This window comes from Vombatus ursinus, unplaced genomic scaffold (genome assembly GCF_900497805.2).
Source record: "Vombatus ursinus unplaced genomic scaffold, bare-nosed wombat genome assembly UNPS02014863.1, whole genome shotgun sequence".
In the NCBI taxonomy this organism is placed as follows: Eukaryota; Metazoa; Chordata; class Mammalia; order Diprotodontia; family Vombatidae; genus Vombatus; species Vombatus ursinus.
In genome coordinates, this window is record NW_020954641.1 from 24,126,512 (window position 1) to 24,145,744 (window position 19,233).

The 19,233-nt window shown below is 34.6% G+C and overlaps 1 protein-coding gene across 3 annotated transcripts in view; it reads left to right on the forward strand.

Annotated features, from left to right (window-relative positions):
• Positions 1-19,233, forward strand: part of CLINT1 (clathrin interactor 1) — a 60,777-nt gene that overhangs the window by 8,850 nt on the left and 32,694 nt on the right. Inside the window, exon 1 of one of the 3 annotated variants that reach the window (XM_027841790.1) lies at positions 13,320-13,553. The exons of the other annotated variants lie outside the window; for them this stretch is intronic. The gene's annotated coding sequence lies outside the window, so the exon portion shown is untranslated. Of the gene's footprint in view, positions 1-13,319; positions 13,554-19,233 lie in introns of those variants that run through there. 3 annotated transcript variants of the gene reach the window in all.

Sequence of the window (19,233 nt, forward strand, 5' to 3'; positions counted from 1 at the left end):
TTTGAAATATTCAACTGGTTTTAGACTTTAGTCTTTAAATCGTTTAAAGAATAAAAATGAGACATATCAAAACGTTTCTATGTAATTAATTTTCCTGCATCATTGCAAATTCTTGTTTTTAAATAAGTAGTTTGTAGAGGTAGGGGACTGTGGTTGTGAAATAATGCGTACTGTCAAACGGTTAGAGTATGGATGATTTTCTCAAGGTGTTTTTATTGTTTTTTAACTTTTGTTAATAGAACTGGTATGCTGGGTGGATGAAAGTGGGAAGTATTTGAAAATTAAAGTGATGTAAAAACAAAAAGTATTGATTAAAAATAAAATTTTTTGTGTGTGTTTACAGATTTTTCCTTAATTTTCCCTTAACTATTCATTACTTTGCAAACTTGTTAAATTACTTGATATGGGGACAATGAAAAAAATCACATTTTTAAGTTTAACATTATATTTTTATGTTCCAAAAGCCTGTGATTTCATCGGTGTGGCTACTTCTCTACCAATGCCAGTTGTAGCATTGTAGCCTCTCACCACCTTAGCAATGTCAGTCATGGCTGTGGCTATTTTGGTGTAACATAGAATCGAAAATAAGAGATTGCCTATCAATTGGGAAATTACTGAGCAAAATGTGGGGTGTGAAAGTGGTAGAATTTTATTATTTTGTAAGAAATTACTGAAGATATGGTTTCAGAAAGACCCAGAAAGACTTGTAGGAAGTGATGTAGAATAAATTGAGGAGAATTCAGAAAATAGTTTATAAAATGACAACAAAGTTGTGCAAGGAAAAAAAAAAACAAACTTAAAAAGCTTTACAAACTCTGTTTCCTCAACACGCAGTGACTCCAGAGGACCAATGGTGAAACCTGCTATCTGCCTCTTGGTAGAAAGATGGTGGACTCTGGGATAAATTTTTTTGGACATGGCCAGTGTGGGAATTTGTTTCACTTGATTATGCATATTGCGGGGGGGAAGAGAAGGAATTTAACAATAGACTTGTAATCAAGTTGCAAAGAAAAACAAAAGGTTGCAGTGACTAAAAAAAACCTTAACCATGAGAATCTCATAGCTAAGCATCTCATTGTAGCACCAACCAGAACTTGCCTTCTGGCATAGTCTTTAATAACCCAAGGTTGTTTTCATAGCTCTCTAAGGTAATGAAGTAAAACTTGAGTGGAGGCTTATATTCTTTTTTATTTAGGCAATTGGGGTTAAGTGACTTGCCTAGGGTCACACAGCTAGTAAGTGTCAAGTGTTTGGTCTGAAGTCAGATTCGAACTCAGGTCCTCCTGACTTAAGGGTCGGTGCTGTAGTGCCACCTAGCTGCCCCGAGGCTTATATTCTCATATTTAAACTATGTCACTTGCTTGGTGGCTTTGATATGTATTTATAAACACAATCAGACATGCATATTTAAAGTATGAGTTTTCATTTCTACTATAATTTCTACCTAATGTGACTTACCTTACAAAATAATATTTTGTTCAAAGAAAGTCATGTATTTGGAAAAGTTATACTTTTTTTTTTTTTTTTTGCTTTGGCAATCAGGGGACTTGGCCAGGGTCACACAGCTAGTAAGTGTCATGTGTCTGAAATCACATTTGAACTCAGGTCCTCCTGACTCCAAGGCTGGAACTCTGTGCACTATGCCACTTAGCTGCACCCTGAAAGTTATTCTTTAAATGCACATTAAACAGTTTTTGCTAATCTATATTTATCCATTCTAGTTTGATGTATGTGGTTACCAAAACTTCCTTTCATTTAATTAATTCAGCAAACACGTGCCTATGGCATGGAGGTTGAAAATGAATTTAAATAAATCAGACCTTAAAGGTATGTTGAATGCTGTTAGTTTTGTAACTAGTAGAAAATCCTCTAAAGTTAGTGGAAATTGCTGAAGAGTAGCTTCTATACTAGTAGAGTGTATATTATAATTAGTTCTAGTATTAGAGTGGCACTTAAGAAAATATGTAATGCCTTGATTTTTTTTTAGGTACTTTTGTTCTTTTAGTCTCTCTACTCTCTATCTTCCTAATATTACTTGTTGATTCCATCTCATGGAGGAAGAAATTAACAAATACATGTATCTGTAACTTGGTGGGGGGCAGAGAGAAGGGAGACTCCCTTCATTGATGGACTACTTACGGAATCATAGATTCCTCAAAATACCAAATGAAGCATTATAAGAAAATAGCTGAAACCCTAGATTTTGAAAATATCTTCAAGCTCGAAATACTTAGCTTTTAAATCATTTTCAGTTTCTTCTGAATAAAATTAGAAGGGTTACAAGGTCTCAAATACTGCATACTAACTTTTCTAACATAGAGAAGCTATGTTCTTGACCGCCAGGAATCCCCTCTTACCTAACGGTACAATTTTGGAAATCTGGACGACTTGGAGACGTTTGGCTTGTTTACTGCAAAAAGTAGTATCTATACATTTCAAATAGTCTGCTTAGGTAAAGAAAAAACAAAAAAAGAGTTTTCCCTATCAGAACACATTAATCAAGTATTTATTTGACACCTACTAAATACTTAGCCCTGTGAATGACACCTGAAATATCAGCAAGATCCTTAGCTTTTAAAAACATTCTGATATTACATTAGAGATCCTATAGTCATGCATTTTCTGGGTTCTTCCTGTTTTTTATTTGAAACCTTTCTTGATGACTAACAGCTTTGATAAATTTCATGTGAAAATTTCATGTGACCCTTTTGTTACTACTGTTCATGTATGATAACTTGTTGATTTTTTTCATGAAGTAATTATGTCTATAATGCAAATTTATAGTGACTCATGTTAATTGCTTAGTTATAGAATTCTATTCTTGATTTTTATTTTGTTCAAAATATCTATGATTGTTATACAGCAATTAAATATCTACCAGTCCTAATCAAGTACTACCTATATCGTAGTGTTAGCTTGATAGGTTAATTGATACACAGTGATAATTGTTATCTCCCAACCTTAGTTTGTGATGATCTTAATAAGGTTTTATTGAGATGATAATAATAATATAATAACAGCATTTATATATCACTTGAAGGTTTGCAAGGTGCTTTACATACATTATTTCATTGATTCCCCACAACAACCCTGTGAGGTAGGTGCTGTTATTATCTTCATTTTACATATGAGGAAACTGAGACAGAAGTTGTGATTTGCCTAGGCTCACACAGCCATTTAGTGTCGGAGATAGGACAACACAAAAATATATGACACTTTATTTAGAGGGTAAGCCAAAACAAGATAAATGCTAATTTTAAGATAGTCATAAGAAATGCTTTATAGTTGTGTGAAGGAAATGAACTAGAGTAGTCAAGAAAGACTTTATGGAGGTAGCAGATAAGTTCCTAGCATGATTTTAAAGGAATTAGATTGGTTGAAAAGTGGGGAGGGCAAATTAGGTATATTAGGTATTTAGTAAAAAACATAGGACACACAATCAAATTTAGCCTTATAGAAAATAGATGGAGAATCCATAAATAGAGTTTACTGTTTATTAACAAGCTAAACGTTCAGGGAACACCCGGGAGAAAAAAAAAACCAAAAATCCAATTTTCCTTTTTTTTTCTTTTCACTTAAGTGAACTGTTCAAAATGTACAAGATACTGTTTCTTGCAGCAACCAAAGAAAATGTCTCTTAAGTTGTCTAGATCTCCAAAATTGTACCTTCAGGTAATCAAGGATTCTGGCATCAAGAAATTGGTTTCTTGATGTTAGAAAAGTTAGTGTCTAGTATTTGAGACCTCAGAGTCCCTCTGAATTTTATCAAGTAGAAGAAAGTGAAAATATGATTTAACAGCTGAATTTCAGTCTTGAAAATGTGTTCAGTCTAGTCTCTTAGTTATTTTCCAATAAGGACTTATTTGGTATTTTGGTGAATTTATGATCTTGTTGAGGTAGTCCCTTCCATCAGTGCAAATTGTAACCCATTCTTCCCATGCTGTTTAACTCCTTTCCTTGTCCTCCCATAATATAGCATAGGGAATCCATGCAACTCTCTGGAAGGCATTCTGTTTGATGTGTGAATATCAGTGGAGCATGCCCTTGTTGCTTCTGTTTTTCTAAATATCCATCTATATTATGACATCTTTAATGTAGCTTTTCTTGCACAGTACTTTGTTGATACTGTTCATACTCATCACGTACCTTACTGCCCGTTAGGTAAAAGACTTACAACTTTAATTCTTTGGAGTTTGTGGTCTTCCTTATCTTGCAGTCATAAAGCATCACCAGAAAAATATTGATAAAAAAATGAGCCTTGTTTTCAGGGAGAAGCACAGAGTCATTAAAAACACAGCTCAAGTTTCCTAAATTCTATCTGTGAGTCCTTTCTCAGCCTCTTGCATTCTAGGTCCAGCTCATCATCTGTCTACAGTTTTTGTCCAAGGTATGTGAATTGATAAGATTTGCTTTATGGATTGTCCATTTGATTTTATAACATAGTCAGGATAGTAGGTTTCATTGCAGTTATGCAAATCTCCTACAATCTGCTCTATAGGAATAGGGACATCTGATCCTTGTCCTTATCTTTCATTTAAAAGGATTATAAGATGTGTGTGGTCTTTGTGGTTTGGAGTAATTGATTAGCTATATATAGCTGTTTCTCTGTGCCTAGAAAACCAAATATGACTTTGGTTTAAGGTGAATCATGTACAAATGTTACATTTTTTCCAACACTTATTAATTCATCATTTTACCCCTGAAGAAAAGAGAATCTTGTGTTTTTCATATAAAGCAGTGTATCTTTGATACCTTAGCAATACATGAAGGTTACTCAGACTTGGTTAATTTTCGCTTTACTTTGAGGTGAGCTAGTATTCCATTAATTCACCAAATATTTGAGTGCTTCCTGTGTATAAGGGGTGATAGATACCATGAGAATAAGTCTATAAACAGTATTGGCTTAGTTTAGTGCTGATTAGTTGGAAGAAAACAGGTAGAAATTTTAAGTAAATAGCTCTGTACTTTCAACTTTTAAAAGCTGTTTTCTAAAATTATCCCTCATTTCATTAAGAACATTTGTTAACTTTATGTCTTTCGAAATTAGAATTGGGAGCAGCAATACAAGTGAAACCACCTTTTGCTGTACTCATTTTTTTGAGTAGCTTTTGTCACATGATCTGTTGGTAGAGCCGATTTACCACATGACACCACTTTGAAGAGGAAACATCACATTGTTCTATCTATAAAAAGCAGGCCTACTAAAAAGAAAATATTCTGGGCAAAAGCCTTCTGCAACTCAGAAAATCATGTAATACCATTGGATTTCTTGGGGCATGCTAGGTGGCACAGTGGATAGAGCATGGCCGTGGAGTCAGGAGCACCTGAGTTCAAATTTGGCCTCGGACACATAACACTCACTGTGTGACCCTGGGCAAGTCACTTAACCCCATTGCCTAGCAAAAACCAAAAAAAAAAAAAAAAGAATTACATACCTTAGCTCATATCCTGTAGAAAATAGGTTTCATTTTAATGGGGGGGGGGAAGATGCTTTTTTTTTTGCATGTATTCTAAAGTTAGACCAATCCTATTAAGTCTAATTTTAATGCTATTCTTAATATGTAATTCTGTGTCATCAAAGAGTTTGGTTTTTTTTTAGTAAGAGAAAGATAAAGAGGAAGAGGTGTTTAAGTTTTTCAGGCCTCTTTGAATGTTCTCTATTTGAATTTGATCTAGGAACCTAGTTATCTACTGCCATAAGTGTTCTAAATGAAATGTAACTAAATATGAACACTTAACAGTTCTAGTAGATTTTATAAGTTTATACCCTGAATCAGGATACTAAGTTACTGTGCCATATTAAAGTTATGTAATTGGGTAAAGTATCACATCTTTTTTTTTTCCATGGAGAATATTTTGGGCCATCTTTCACAACTTCAGAGTCATAACTTATTCTTACTTCCAGCACATAGCCAGTCATTTCTCAATCTTGTTGATTCTGCCACCACCACATCTCTTACATTTGGTCCATTTAGTCCAACCAGGCTGTCATAATCTCTCCACTGGACTATTAGTTCATGCCTTTAAGTCTTTTTTCTCAAAGAATCCTCCACACAGCTGTCAACATGATAATCCTAAAGCCCAAGGCTCACTGTCGCTCTTGTTGCACAACAAACTATGGTTCCATTACTTTTAGGATCAAATAAAACTCATTTTGGTATTTAAAATTCTTCACTATTTGGGTCCAACCTACTTTTCCAAACTTACTGAAATGAAATGGGAAAAATAATTTATTAATCATTTACTGTGTAGTAAATTCTGGGAATCCAAATATAAAACTGAAGACATTCTCTGTGCTTTCAAAGAGCTTTCTTTCTGATTGGTGGAGACAACACATAGGATGGTGGTGACCAAGGAAGGGTATTTTGGTTTGGAAAGTTACAGTATTGGTGAGTATAGATTCACACACTTACTGGTATTGATGCTATTATTTGATTTAATTTTGCTTCTCAAAATGAAAATAGGTTAGGGCAAAGTCCCCTAGTGGACATGCAGAATACATTGGATAGAAAGACTGGGTGAAAAGATAGCCAAGTAAAGAAAGCATTGCTGGGATAGGCCTAAATAAGTGAACCATATGGGATATTCACCAATTGGAGTAGAGGTTGGAGGGAATTCCAGTGCTAAAATGGTTAATAGTCCTGAAGAGTGTGGTCTCTGGTCTGAGCAGTAAGGATCTGGCAAAGTGATGTCCCTTCACTTACTGCGGTCTAGCCAAACTGGCCTAATGATCCTCACACAGAACATTGCATCTCTTGTTTTCTGTGCTTTGCACAGGCAGTATTCCCCATGCATTCCCTCTTCTTTTGCTTTTAGAATCCCCTAGACTTCAAAACTTAACTACTACTTCTTTTTTTTGTTTATTTGTTTTTTGGTTTTTCTCCTCAAGCACCACTTCTTGCTTGAGACCTTTCTTGTTTACATGTTATTTCAGCCAAAAGAATGTAAAGTCCTTGAGACTAGAGACTGTTAAATTTTTGATTTTGTATCCCTAATTGCCTAACATAGTGCCTGGCACATAGCAAGCCTGTGTCAGTTGTTGATTGATTCAATAGAATTTGGGAACAAACTCAAGTCCCATCCCTTCCCTCTACACACACACACCTTTGAATCGGGCATAAACTAATGTTCTGTGGTAGATATAAATGAACATTAATAACTGATTTGTTACATTAGGATTTTTGTAAATTGCCATTTTTCCAGAGTAAGAATATTTTTACCAAAAATATTTGTGAATTATCCTCATAGTTTTCATATTGACATAGGATATAAGAACAGGGGACAAGTTTGTATTCTTTAGCTTTATACATACCCAATTTAAATATAAACTCAGAATGACATTAAGTATAAAAATTATTCAAGCCTAAATCACAAAATAAATGTTTTAAATATGATAAACTTTTCTTTGCGTTAAAGCTCATGTAGTCAAGTCCCATAAGCATTAATACATCCTACATATAAATCCTTTATGCTTTAGTAGGAGGATGGCCCTATTTTAGAGAGCCAGGCTAACATTAAAATGTTCCTTAAGTTGCAAGATCAAGAAAATGATAGATCAAGACAAAAAAGCATTAAAATTAATCACTTTTTTTTTTAAGTTTGACTTTGTTTCAAGTCATTATATGCTAGTTTTATTTCATCCTAACAATGTTTGAGGCAGATAAATCAAGATATCAATTTCAGAAACATAGTGACTTTTGAACCCTACAGGAAATTCTAGGATTCTTTAAATATTTGCCATTTCTCTCACACACAAGTTCAGAAGGATTGGTTGAGTAACTGACAGCTCAGTTGATGCTTCATTTTTTCATATCCTTATGAAAGGGCTAGGTTTATTTGAGGTGAGTCCATTGGTCTTAATCTGCTTACTTATGGTTATTTGGGAACTCCACTGAAGCTTGTCCTTTCTTCCCACACTTCATGAAAACTGCAAATTACTGGTACTTTTAACTTTTGTTAAAATCATTACAATGATAGTAGTTAGGATAATTACAATGCTAGTAGAAATGGAAAATTGTGCCTAATAACAATAAACATTTCAGTGCAAATCAGTAGATAAGAAAAGAAAATAAAACACAATCTCTGCCTTTCAAGGAGCTTGAAGTCTAATAGGGGAGACTACATACATACATACATGCATACATACATACATACAGAAAGAGGAATTATATTATGAATAGAAAATGATTAACAGAGGGAAGACACTAGAATTAAGAGGTATTGGGGAAGGCTTCCAGTAAAAGATGGGATTTTAATTGGATCTTGAAGTAGGCCAAGGAGGTCAGTAGGTGAAATAGAAGAGGGAAGGCATTCCAGGCATGGACAGCAGGCAGAGAAAATGCCAGGAGTCAAGAGATGAGGTATCTTGTTTTTAGAACAACCAGGAGGCCATTGACACTGGATGGACAGTCAGGAGAAGTAAGGTGTAAGAAGATTGGAAAGGTAGTTGGGGGCTAGGTCTTAAGGGCTTTGAATGCTAAACAGAGCCTTTTGTATTTGATTCTGGAGGCAATAGGGAATTTATTGAGGAAGTTGGGATGGGGTTGGAACATGATCAGGCCTCCTCCTTAGGAAATGACGGATTGGAGTGGAGAGAGACTTGAGGCAGGCACTTCCACTAGTTAGTGACCTTGACAGTTCTTGTCTGTTTTTCAACCCCATCTTTCGATTTTATAAGCAATATTGCTTATCTAATAATCTTTAGAAGGCAGCATGGTGCAGTCAACTAGAAAACTTTAATTAACTTAAAAATACTTTAGCAACCTGTCACAAAATCTTCTGTTTACTTTCTATACTACATTGGTAAAATAGTTGTTGCCATACTAATAATCAGCATGGGAGTGTATGTATACAGCTGTATGGGGCAATTGGTGATTGTAAAACAGCATTGCAAATGTTTTGTTTTAGATGCTTGATTGAAATAAGCTAGTAATAAATTTAAAATGGGGAAAGGTAGGCTACAAATTTAATTGGATAAGGGTCAGTACTAGAAATCAAGTTATCTGTGTTATGGGATGAGAGTATTCAGTTTAATTCAATAAACATTTCTTAAGCCGTAGAAGTAGTATTAGGCATTGGGACTACAAAGAAAAAGAAGTAAACCTTTCCCTTAAGGTTCTTATCTTCAGCTGGAGGATTGTATCTTGTGTAAAGGTAAGGAGGAGAGGAACAATATAACACTTAGGGTGATTCAGAAAGGCTTCATGTTAGAAGTAATACCTGAGCTGAGCCTTGAAGTAAGCTAAGAATTTTAAGAGGAAGAAATGAGGGGAGTACATTCCATGCATAAGGGACCACATTTACAAAAGCAGATGATATATCTGGAAAGGTAAGTGGACACCACCTTATATAGAATGATTGATGACTGACAGGCTGGGCACTTAGTACTGTATTCTGGAGACAGTAAGGAGCCACTGGGATTTTTGAGCAGAATGGGAAAAGGAAAGGGATCAAACATTTATTAACATCCTGCCATGTGCCAGTCACTTTACAAATATCTTATTTGATGCTCACAACAACCCATATATGATGTGAATGCTATTATTATCCCTGTTTTTACAGTTGAGAAAACTGAAGTAGACAGTGGGTGACTTGCTCAGGGTCACACAGCTAGGAAGTTTCTGTGGCCACTTTTGAACAGTGCTTATCCACTGCACCACCTAGCTGCTTCAGTAGGGGAGTAATGTAGTGAGACCTGTAGTAAGAGAGATTATTTAGCCAACCATATTGAAGCATGGATAGAGAGGGAGAGACTAAATACAGACACCAATTAAGAAGAAATCTATTGAAATAACAGTCCAACTGAGATGCATTGATAAAGGTCTGAACTAGGGTAGTGGATGGTATCAGTGCCAAGAAGGATGTAGAAATAAACTCTTCGTAAATTATTGTAATTTCTACCATAAGAGTACTCTAAAAACCACTGTTTTACTTATTACTGTATGGTCTCAGCATCAGACCATACAAGTCTTTCCAGGTTCTTCTGAAATCAGCCTGTTCATCATTTCACAACTCCACCAACAATGCATTAGTGTTCCAATTTTCCCACATCTTCTCCAACATTTATCATTTTCTTGTTTTGCCATGTTGGCCATTCTGATAGGTGTGATGTGGTACCTCAGAGTTGTTTTGATTGGCATTTCTCTACTCAATAGTGATTTAGAGCATTTTTTCATGTGACTATAGATGGCTTTAATTTCTTCATCTGAGAACTAACTGCCTGTTCATATCCTTTGACCATTTATTAATTGGGGAATGACTTGTATTCTTATAAATTTGCCACTCCCCTCATTTTACCGATGAAGAGACAGGTCCAAAAAGTGAAGTGATTTGAACAAAGATTAAATCTAATCTAGGATTTTAGAGTGAATGGAGGTGTGGAATGTGAGTCCAGAAAGATGGCTTGAGACATCTGTCTGCAAAGGGCTATAAACGCCAACCTGAAGAGTTTTTATTTTATACTAGAGAACTGCTGAAGCTTGGTGTCAGAATTTCTCCCTCCCTACCAGTAGAATTTAGTATTATGAGCTTTAGCTTTTAGTTATTGACCTTGGCCATATTCTGTCACCTCTTTAAACCTCATCCTTTTCTGTTTGTAAACAGTATTGTGCTTTCATTTGGAGTGCCAGTTACATTTGTTTTGTTATGATTTTTTTTAATTTTTAGAAAAAATGTAATTGACTCGTGTTGTTTTAATACAGACACTTCCCAACACATATCCCTACATTCCCTGAAAAGTTAGTTTAGCAACTGTTAACAGAAAGGAAAGATGTAGCCTTTAATTTTGATAGGATGGTACTGAAAATGGATTGGGATGTTTTGCTCAACTTTTGTTTTGACTTTCTTTACATTGTTGCTGTCATTGTGCCTGTGCTTGCTTCACCGTGCATTGTTTCATAAAAGTCTTCCCATGTTTCCCTAAATTATTAATCCTTGTTCCCAATTGCTCAGTAATATTCTGTTACATTCATATACTGTGCTTTGTTTAACCTATTCCTTAGTCGCTGGGCACATATTTTGTTTTCCTGCTGTTTTCTTTAACTATGGACTGGGGAGGGGAATTATAATAGCTATCTCCCTCCCCCCAAATTAAAATAAAAGTTATTTCATTTGGGTTGTATATATGTTCATGTCTATACATTTCTAAATTGTGTGGGATATGAAGCCCTCATTAATTGTGATTTATCATCTAGAAAAAGCAGACTTTTTCAAGGATCTGTATACTATATACTGATTTCCTGTCTTGGAGGAAATTGACATATATATATGTCCGTGAGTGTGTGTAGGGGGGGTTCTAATTGCTTCCTTTCACCTTGAATATGCTATTGCTCACTTAGCTTCTTGTTGTCCAACTGGTTGTGCCAACTGTTCAAAAATTTGTATATACAAACTTCCAGCACTTCTGTTTCCTTTTTGCTTCCCAGTATATAGTGGCAGGAAAGTTTCATTAAAAAAAAAAATTTGACCATATAATTTGCAGTGTTGTGAATCCATGGTTTTATCAGATCTAATCTTATGGTGATAAAGGTATTCCACTAGCCAGAATGTATTTTAAAACCCCAAATTCTAAAATAGCTTTAATAATCTTCAAAGAGCTTGCATGTCCAAATAAGGTATAGAGATCATCCTCTTGTTTTCAGGTGGGAAAAGTGGTTGGTTGTTCAGTTGTTTCAGTCATGTCCAACTTTGTGACCCATTTGGGGTTTTCTTGGCAAAGATACTGGAGTGGTTTGCCATTTCTGCCTCCAGCTCATTTTACAATTGTGGAAACTGAGGTAAACAGGGTTAAGTGATTTGCCCAGAGTTGTCATTGTTGTTTGTCCTTCGATTTTGAAGTTGATGGCATGACTTGCAAGTGAATTGAATTTAAGTGAGGAAGGGGTGTTCAAGGTCACCAACCTCACTTTCTCCTCCAGAGCCATCTGGGTCCAGTGGCAAGATATAGATCAGGATGACTAGACCACAGATAATAAGTGTCTGAGGCCAGATTTGAACCCAGGAAGAACTCAGGTTTTCTTGACTTCAGGTCCAGCACTACCCACTATGCCTTCTAGCTGCCCATAGGTAATGTCAGTGCTAGTACCCAAATGTCCTGACCCTCAGTCTCTTGGCTCTTCTCCTATGCTATCAATTTGATTCTTTCATAGGATGTAATCCTGCCAATCAAGATAAATCCATAATTCAAAGGAGATAATTTCCCACCTCTAGTCTCATCAACTATTTATTATTCTAACACTTTCCAGACTTCATAAATAAATATAAACTCAGAAACTGTATAGTTCCTCTACTCCCCCAATCTACAAAAGAAAGTTTGTTTTGGTGGTGGCTACTGGGGTAAATAAGGTAAATTAACTTTTTTTTAAAAAGTTATCCACAAGAGATAGGAACTATTCAGAATACAAATCAGTCTATACTTCTGATAAGTACCATCACTTTCTTAAAAGACTGTTATTTCTAGGTGATTTTTTTTTTGTTAGACATGAGTGGCATGCCTGAGAGAAATGATTTTTACCTGAAGTTTTAATTAAAACTTATAACATGGTGGTGTACTGGGATTTTGTTGCAGAGTTGAAGCAAAGAAATTAAAGTATTTATGCTCCTCTTGTTGTTCCAGAAAAAACTAAATCTCTTTGTACACTGTCCCTTAGCCTTACCATTATACTAAGAAAAGAAATGCTCACTTGCATTTTGTGTCAAGTATGATTTTATTCTTGTTCCTTGTACATTGCCAAAGAGTATGCTTCTATAAGGAAATATAATCCTTATAAATAAAAACTTCATTAATGATGATCACCTGCACAAATGCATATGAAATTTAATCTGAATTATCTGTTGTTGAAATGCAATTTAAAATACAGAAAAATTGTCTTCATTAATTTAACAAGCATTTATTAAGCATTGATCACTTGCATTATAAAGTGCTAGGCATTATAAAGAGGTAGATTGGATAAAGTGTCTACAAAAAGTTATAGCAAGGAGAGATGAGATATACATGGACAGTATTATAAGTACATCAGAGCATGAAGTGGTATGAGGTCATGTGTGAAAAAATATTCTAGCTAAGTTGATTTTTTTTTCTTTTTCAGCAGTTGGGGTTAAGTGACTTGCCCAGGGTCACACAGCTAGCGTCAAGTGTCTGGTCTGAGGCCGCATTTGAACTCAGGTCCTCCTGACTTCAGGACTGGTGCTCTATCCATTGCGCCACCTAGCTGCCCCTAAGCTAAGTTGATTTTAAAGTGAAATATTACATACTTGGGATATATATTGACTTAAACATTAGAGATCCAGTTTTTTGAAAATGACTAGCAACATTTTGTTCTCACCATTTTCAAAAAGGTTGCAAATGGCTTAGTTTAAACTCTTAAAAACCTTTGATTAGAGTTACTGCTCCCCACTGTCTCTTTCCTGGCCTCTTGGCCAGTTACATGCTACGTTGCTGCCCAAGTTATAACAGAGTGATCGGAGCAGACCGTTGGATGCCCTGTGATTTTCTTCAGGTACAAAGCCAGAGCACTGAAAACTAAGGTTTTGCGATCCTTCGGCCAAAAGTGTAGGTATGTCCATCAATATCTAATCATAGAACTGTCTCATTATAATCATAATAATCTATTTTACAGCACTTGAAAGTTTAAAACACTTTCAGATGTTATTTCATTTGATAGATATTTCACTTAATTTTGATAGGATGGTACTAAAATGTATTGGGGTATATTGAGGTAGGCAAGATTGATAACACCATTTTATAGCTTAGGAGCATAAAGATTAGAGAGGATTGGACTTGTCCAGAGTCACATACCTGGTGAGCAGGTAGCTCAGGATTAAAACTTTGGCCTCTGAAAGCCAGACAAGTGCTTTTTCTATAATACTGTGTTGTTCAACTAGTTATGCAGAAGTCATTAGTCAAGGAATTGGGATCAGTCAGAAGAGGAAAATAACATGGAGATAGAAAGCTGCAGCTGAGCCCAAAGTAACATGGAATGTGTTGAGTTAAAAAGAAGAGTAGCAGCTCAACTTCAGCGTCAGCAAGGTGCTAGGGGTACTAGGGGTATCAATAACAGAAGGAGCAGAAGATAGAAATATAATAGTATGAGGCTTCTTCCAAGGTCAGGGAAAAAATCTATGTAGTAAATTTGCGGATGAAAAAAAGGGCAGTGCTGGTATTACTGTTTAAAATTTCATCATATATTTTTAAAATAGAAGCTATCATGTCAGTGGTTCTTAACTGGGGTTCCATGAATTTGGATGGGAAGAATACTTTGATAAATGTGTTTCAATGTTTCTTGGTAATCCTGTGTATTTTATTTTATGCATTTAAACATACGCTGAGAAAAATTCTGTAGGCTTAGTCAAACTTCCAAAAAGGTCTGAGGCAAAAAAAGTAAGATCATCTGTTGTATGTAAAAGAAGTTTGTGGTTCCACATACGATGATCTTTTTCTTTCATAGAAACATTTGTGTTAAATGTTTATAGAGTTCATAATAAAAAAATTGTTTAAAAAAAGAACCTCAGTTTAAGAATTCAGTAGCAGCTTCTCATCTGGATGCTGCTTTCCGTAATACCCTAACGCAGGAATTAAATTGGGAGGCAGGAAGAATTTGGGCACCAAATTTCCCCTTTTTTATATAATATGAAATAAAACTTTAGCTCAGAAGGAGTTATCCACAAAATTATGGAAGAAATTGAGCTTTAAAATTAAAAAGATGTATCAGGGCTTATTTGTTCACCTGTGATGAGTAACGGATACCATTTGACCTATAGATGTACTGTATAACAGTAGTCTTCCTTTGTTACTTCAGCTTTGGGTCAGATTGTGCTTTTCAGTTAAAAACTACAAAAAGTATTTTGGTGCTCAGCTAATGTTCATTTTTTTAAATTGCCAAAATTCCCAAGCATTTTGTTTAAGCAAATAGGCATAAAAAATCAAATGGATATAGGAATACATAACGTATAAATAAATACGTTAGGTGGGGAATTCCTGCAGTCTTGGTCTTTTATAATGTGTAAAGAGGAGGGAGCTACATAATGGGTTATTTTACTTGGTATGCTGTCTAACCACTGAAGATGTAAGGCACAGGAAATAGCTTTCTAGTTTTTCCTCCCACTAGTCACAATTCAGTTGTGGACATCAGGATGTTTTTTTTGGCTTATCTGTTTCTATGCAGTTTGCCTTGTACATCTGCTTCATAAATTATTAAAGTATTCCCTTGAAAAGTTGCAAATTCAAATCAAATTCTGAATGCATATCAAGAAGATATAACCTTTTGTGGAGAAAAGTGAGAAATCCCAGTAGTATCTAAGCTTTAAATATATGGTATATTCAGATCAAATTAATTTTCTTGTTTTTTATATTTTTGGGGAAAAACCTAAGTATTTTTTATGATCAAGTTGTACTCAACACTGGGTTGCTATCTTTTAATGACCTATGACATTGATCCAGGTATATTGCCTATGCTGTGTATTTCTGAGTAAATTACTACACTGAATGTTTAAAATGATCAATTCCGGCTCTTTATTTACCAGATGAAACTGCATTCAAGAGTGCTTGTCTGTTTACGGGTTAGCTTTGGTTAAACTATAAAGATTTACACTGAATAAGTTTGTTTTTGGTCTGTTAGTACACCTGTGCTTCGGGTCAACAGGGCATGTATTTAAAAACTCACTTAGTGCTTTCATCATAATAACCTTGTGCATTATTATCTCCCATTTACAAATGAGCAAACTGAAGCCCTTAGAGATTGTGAGGTAAGTGATGTCTGGTACGTTAGAGCAGGGACTTAAACTCAGGTCTTGTGACTCAATCCAGATTTTCCACTATCTCAAAACTTGAAGAGTTTTGATAAGCTTTTCTATAAGGAATAAATCTATGATAAATTACTTTATACTTTATGAACTTTTGCATAGATCCTGCAAGGATCCTTACAATAACCCTGTGAAGTAATTAATGTAAGTCATAATATCCCTATTACACATGAAGAAGAAGGCTTAGAGAAGTGAGCATAGTAGCTTATACAGGATCATACAGCTAGTAAAATAGCAGAGCTGGAATTGGAACTCAAGTTTCTTAACTGCAATTCCAGTGCTTTTTTGCACTAAACTAAGATGTTTGACTTTACAGATGTTTCTTTCAAGTACACAATAGGTGAAAATAAGAGTTTAATTCTCCTTTGCTTTTAAGATTTGACCTTTTTTTTTTTAAAAAAAAGATTCTAATTTTGATTTTCTTTGAGGAATACTTAAAATGTGTAACATTATTTGATGATCATTGTAAAAATTATTGTGTGAATATGTTACTGATACTAATCAAAAAATTTTATTCCTACCCTTGGTGGTAGGACCCCTTCTTTTCCTAAAATAGATTTTTTTTCTTGCAAAAAAAGTCAGAATTTTTCATTGAAATTGTATTTATATTTTACATGAAAAATAGTCCAAATGGGAACAACTTAAAAAAATACTTAAACTGCCAGGCAAGTGCATTGGTGAGAAAACACCAAAAGAATATTACTCTAATAGAAAATAACAGGGTTAATTCAAATTCTGTAGTTCAGGATTGCTTCCTAACATACTAAGATGTTGGTGGATTGATTATTACAGAAATTATAGGCCAATTTCAGGGGAGGACATGAATATTAATTAGTAGAATTTATGTATTGGGTAGCTTTTGAAAAGGACAACATCAGATTAGTCAGGAAAAATATAGTCCTTTGTTTTCTTGATATATAGGTTATGGAGAGATTTAGAAAATTAAATCAAGTTAACAAGCATTTATTAAGTGCCTCCTATGTGCCAAGCTCTGTGCTAAGGGCTTGGGCATAAAAACAAAGGACAGATTAAGTTATTGGACTCTTCAAAAACAGTGTTGTCCTTTAGAGGTGTATCTCTGTTGTTTTGATATGTCCATGAATCGCAGAAGAAAACTGTTTTTCCATTTTTATTCTTTTATGCCAGGCAATACTTGTGACAGGCAAAAATTTTTTTCTTCATGGTAGCATTTTAAAAGTTTTGACTACCCATTGTCATTGTAAATGACTTTCTTTTATCAAGTATTTAAAATTATCCTAAACATTGAATTTTGGAAGGAAAAAAACTTTTTTCCAATGAACCTGGCAATGAGCTCTTTTATTTGTTTAATCTCCTTTATTCCTTACGGAAGGAGATATTGGAAGGATGATGTATACGAAGGATGATGTATACTGTTTCATTGAAAACTCAGGGTGGTAGTAAAAGAAAAAGGAGGGGGAGTTAGAAAGTTTCACATTTCAGCATTTAGCATTTTAGTGTTCCCTCTTGGAAAGTAAAGATGGAAAACAGAAGGTGCTTAATCCAGCAAGGTCCTCTGTGTAATAGTTGACTGTATAATATTGTGCACATAGGCACACCATGTACACATGATATAACTGGTTTGAAATATACATTTTAAAAGGAACCAGGTTTTACTTTTTTCAAATCTTACTTCTAATAGAATAAGGCATTGAGTTTTAGAAATGTTTCTAATTGTTTTCCCATTCAGGGTGGTTTTCCTTTCCTTTTGTAATACATGAATGTAGTTTGTCAAATTACTTTATTTTGTCCTTCAGTAGAATATTTCATATTTTGCGAGACAAATGAAGGACCTATCACTAGAATGTGTCTTTCTCACATTTCCTTGCACTTTGTTGTAGCATGATTTGCATTAATGCCTTGCTATTATTTAGCTAGCAGTTTCAATACTTTTTAAAAAATTTTTCTCCTTAGGTGTTAGCAGCAATTCTCTATTCCTTTTTCCTATACTCTGGTTTTTTGTTTTGTTTTGAGATAATGGAGAATGGATTATTTGTTACCTATCAACTTTGCAATGTTTATTGAATGTTTAGGGGGAGGGGAGATGTAAAGTTATACTATACTTTATTTGGCATTGCAGTTCTGTAACAGAGCTCCTTTGTAAATTGTGATCCTGTGTAACCAAATATAGCAATAGAGTTGGCAATGATAGTTAACAGTTTTTTCTACTGAACCTTCCTTACAGGGTTGTAATGGGAGTGTGCTTTGCAAACCTCAAAATGCTTGAGTAATTCTTAGGATTTAAGCGAACAGTAAGGAATATGTATTTATTATAGCTGGGCGTATTTATTGCAGCTGAGCAGAGGGATGTTGGTTGGTCTTGATAGATTTCATATTAACAAGAGTGATAATAAGTAACTTGTGGATGGTTCCATAAAGTAGAACATTTACATCAATTTTAGAAAATACCCTATGAAATTTTCATTTTGCCTACAGGGAAGTGCTAATGAACAGTGGAAATTGCATGAATCATTATCAGGTTTTAAGTGCAAATATTTTTTAGAAGTCATTATATTTTCGTTAGAAACACAAAACAAGGAGCAAATTTTCTTGGCACTTTACTAGTTCCAAGGAAAATTTTTTTCTTAATTGTTTTGATTTTCATGTTAAAACATTTTGAAAATGTTTATCCAGAAGACACAATTCACTTTACCTTCCTTTTTTTTTCTTACCCCTTTCTGATGTCTTCATATTGACATTTTTTCATGTGTTTGGGAATCATTCTCAATTTAATTCCTTTAATATCAGGTTAAGACTGCAGTGAAAGATACTTTAATAAAAATTATTTGGATTCTGTGCATATTTAATACATTTGTTACTTACACATGTATGTCCAAAAAAACAAGAGAAAAAAAATACTCAGCCAAACCTATCAACATAAAAAAAAAGTCTATCATTAAATATAGTGTTCCACACCCATGGACCTCCACATCTATCTACAGAGGAATAGGAGGAGGATGATTTTTCTTTGGCACCTCACTTGTTCAGCATTCAGTTTTGATTGTTTTGTGATTGTTCTTTTCATTTACGTTGTTGTATATGGTGTTTTCCTGGCTCTGCTTATTTCACTTTGTATCAGCTCATGTAAATCTTTATGTGCATCATTTCTTACAGCACAGTAATATTTCATTACATTCTATACCACAGTTTGTTTAGCCATCTCATGATCAGAAGTGATGATACCAGTATTTTGGGGCATACAGGCCTTTCTTTTTTGTCAGCAATCTCTTTCTGGTTTCTGCCTAGTGAAAAGGGTATGGACATTTTAGTCACTGTATTTGTATAATTAGAAATTGCTTTCTAGAATGGTTATACCAGTTCACAGCTTCACCAAAAATGCACTCATGTGCCTGTCTTTCCACAATCAATACAATATTTTTCTCATCTTTTCTGTCTTTTCTCATTTTTGCCCATTTG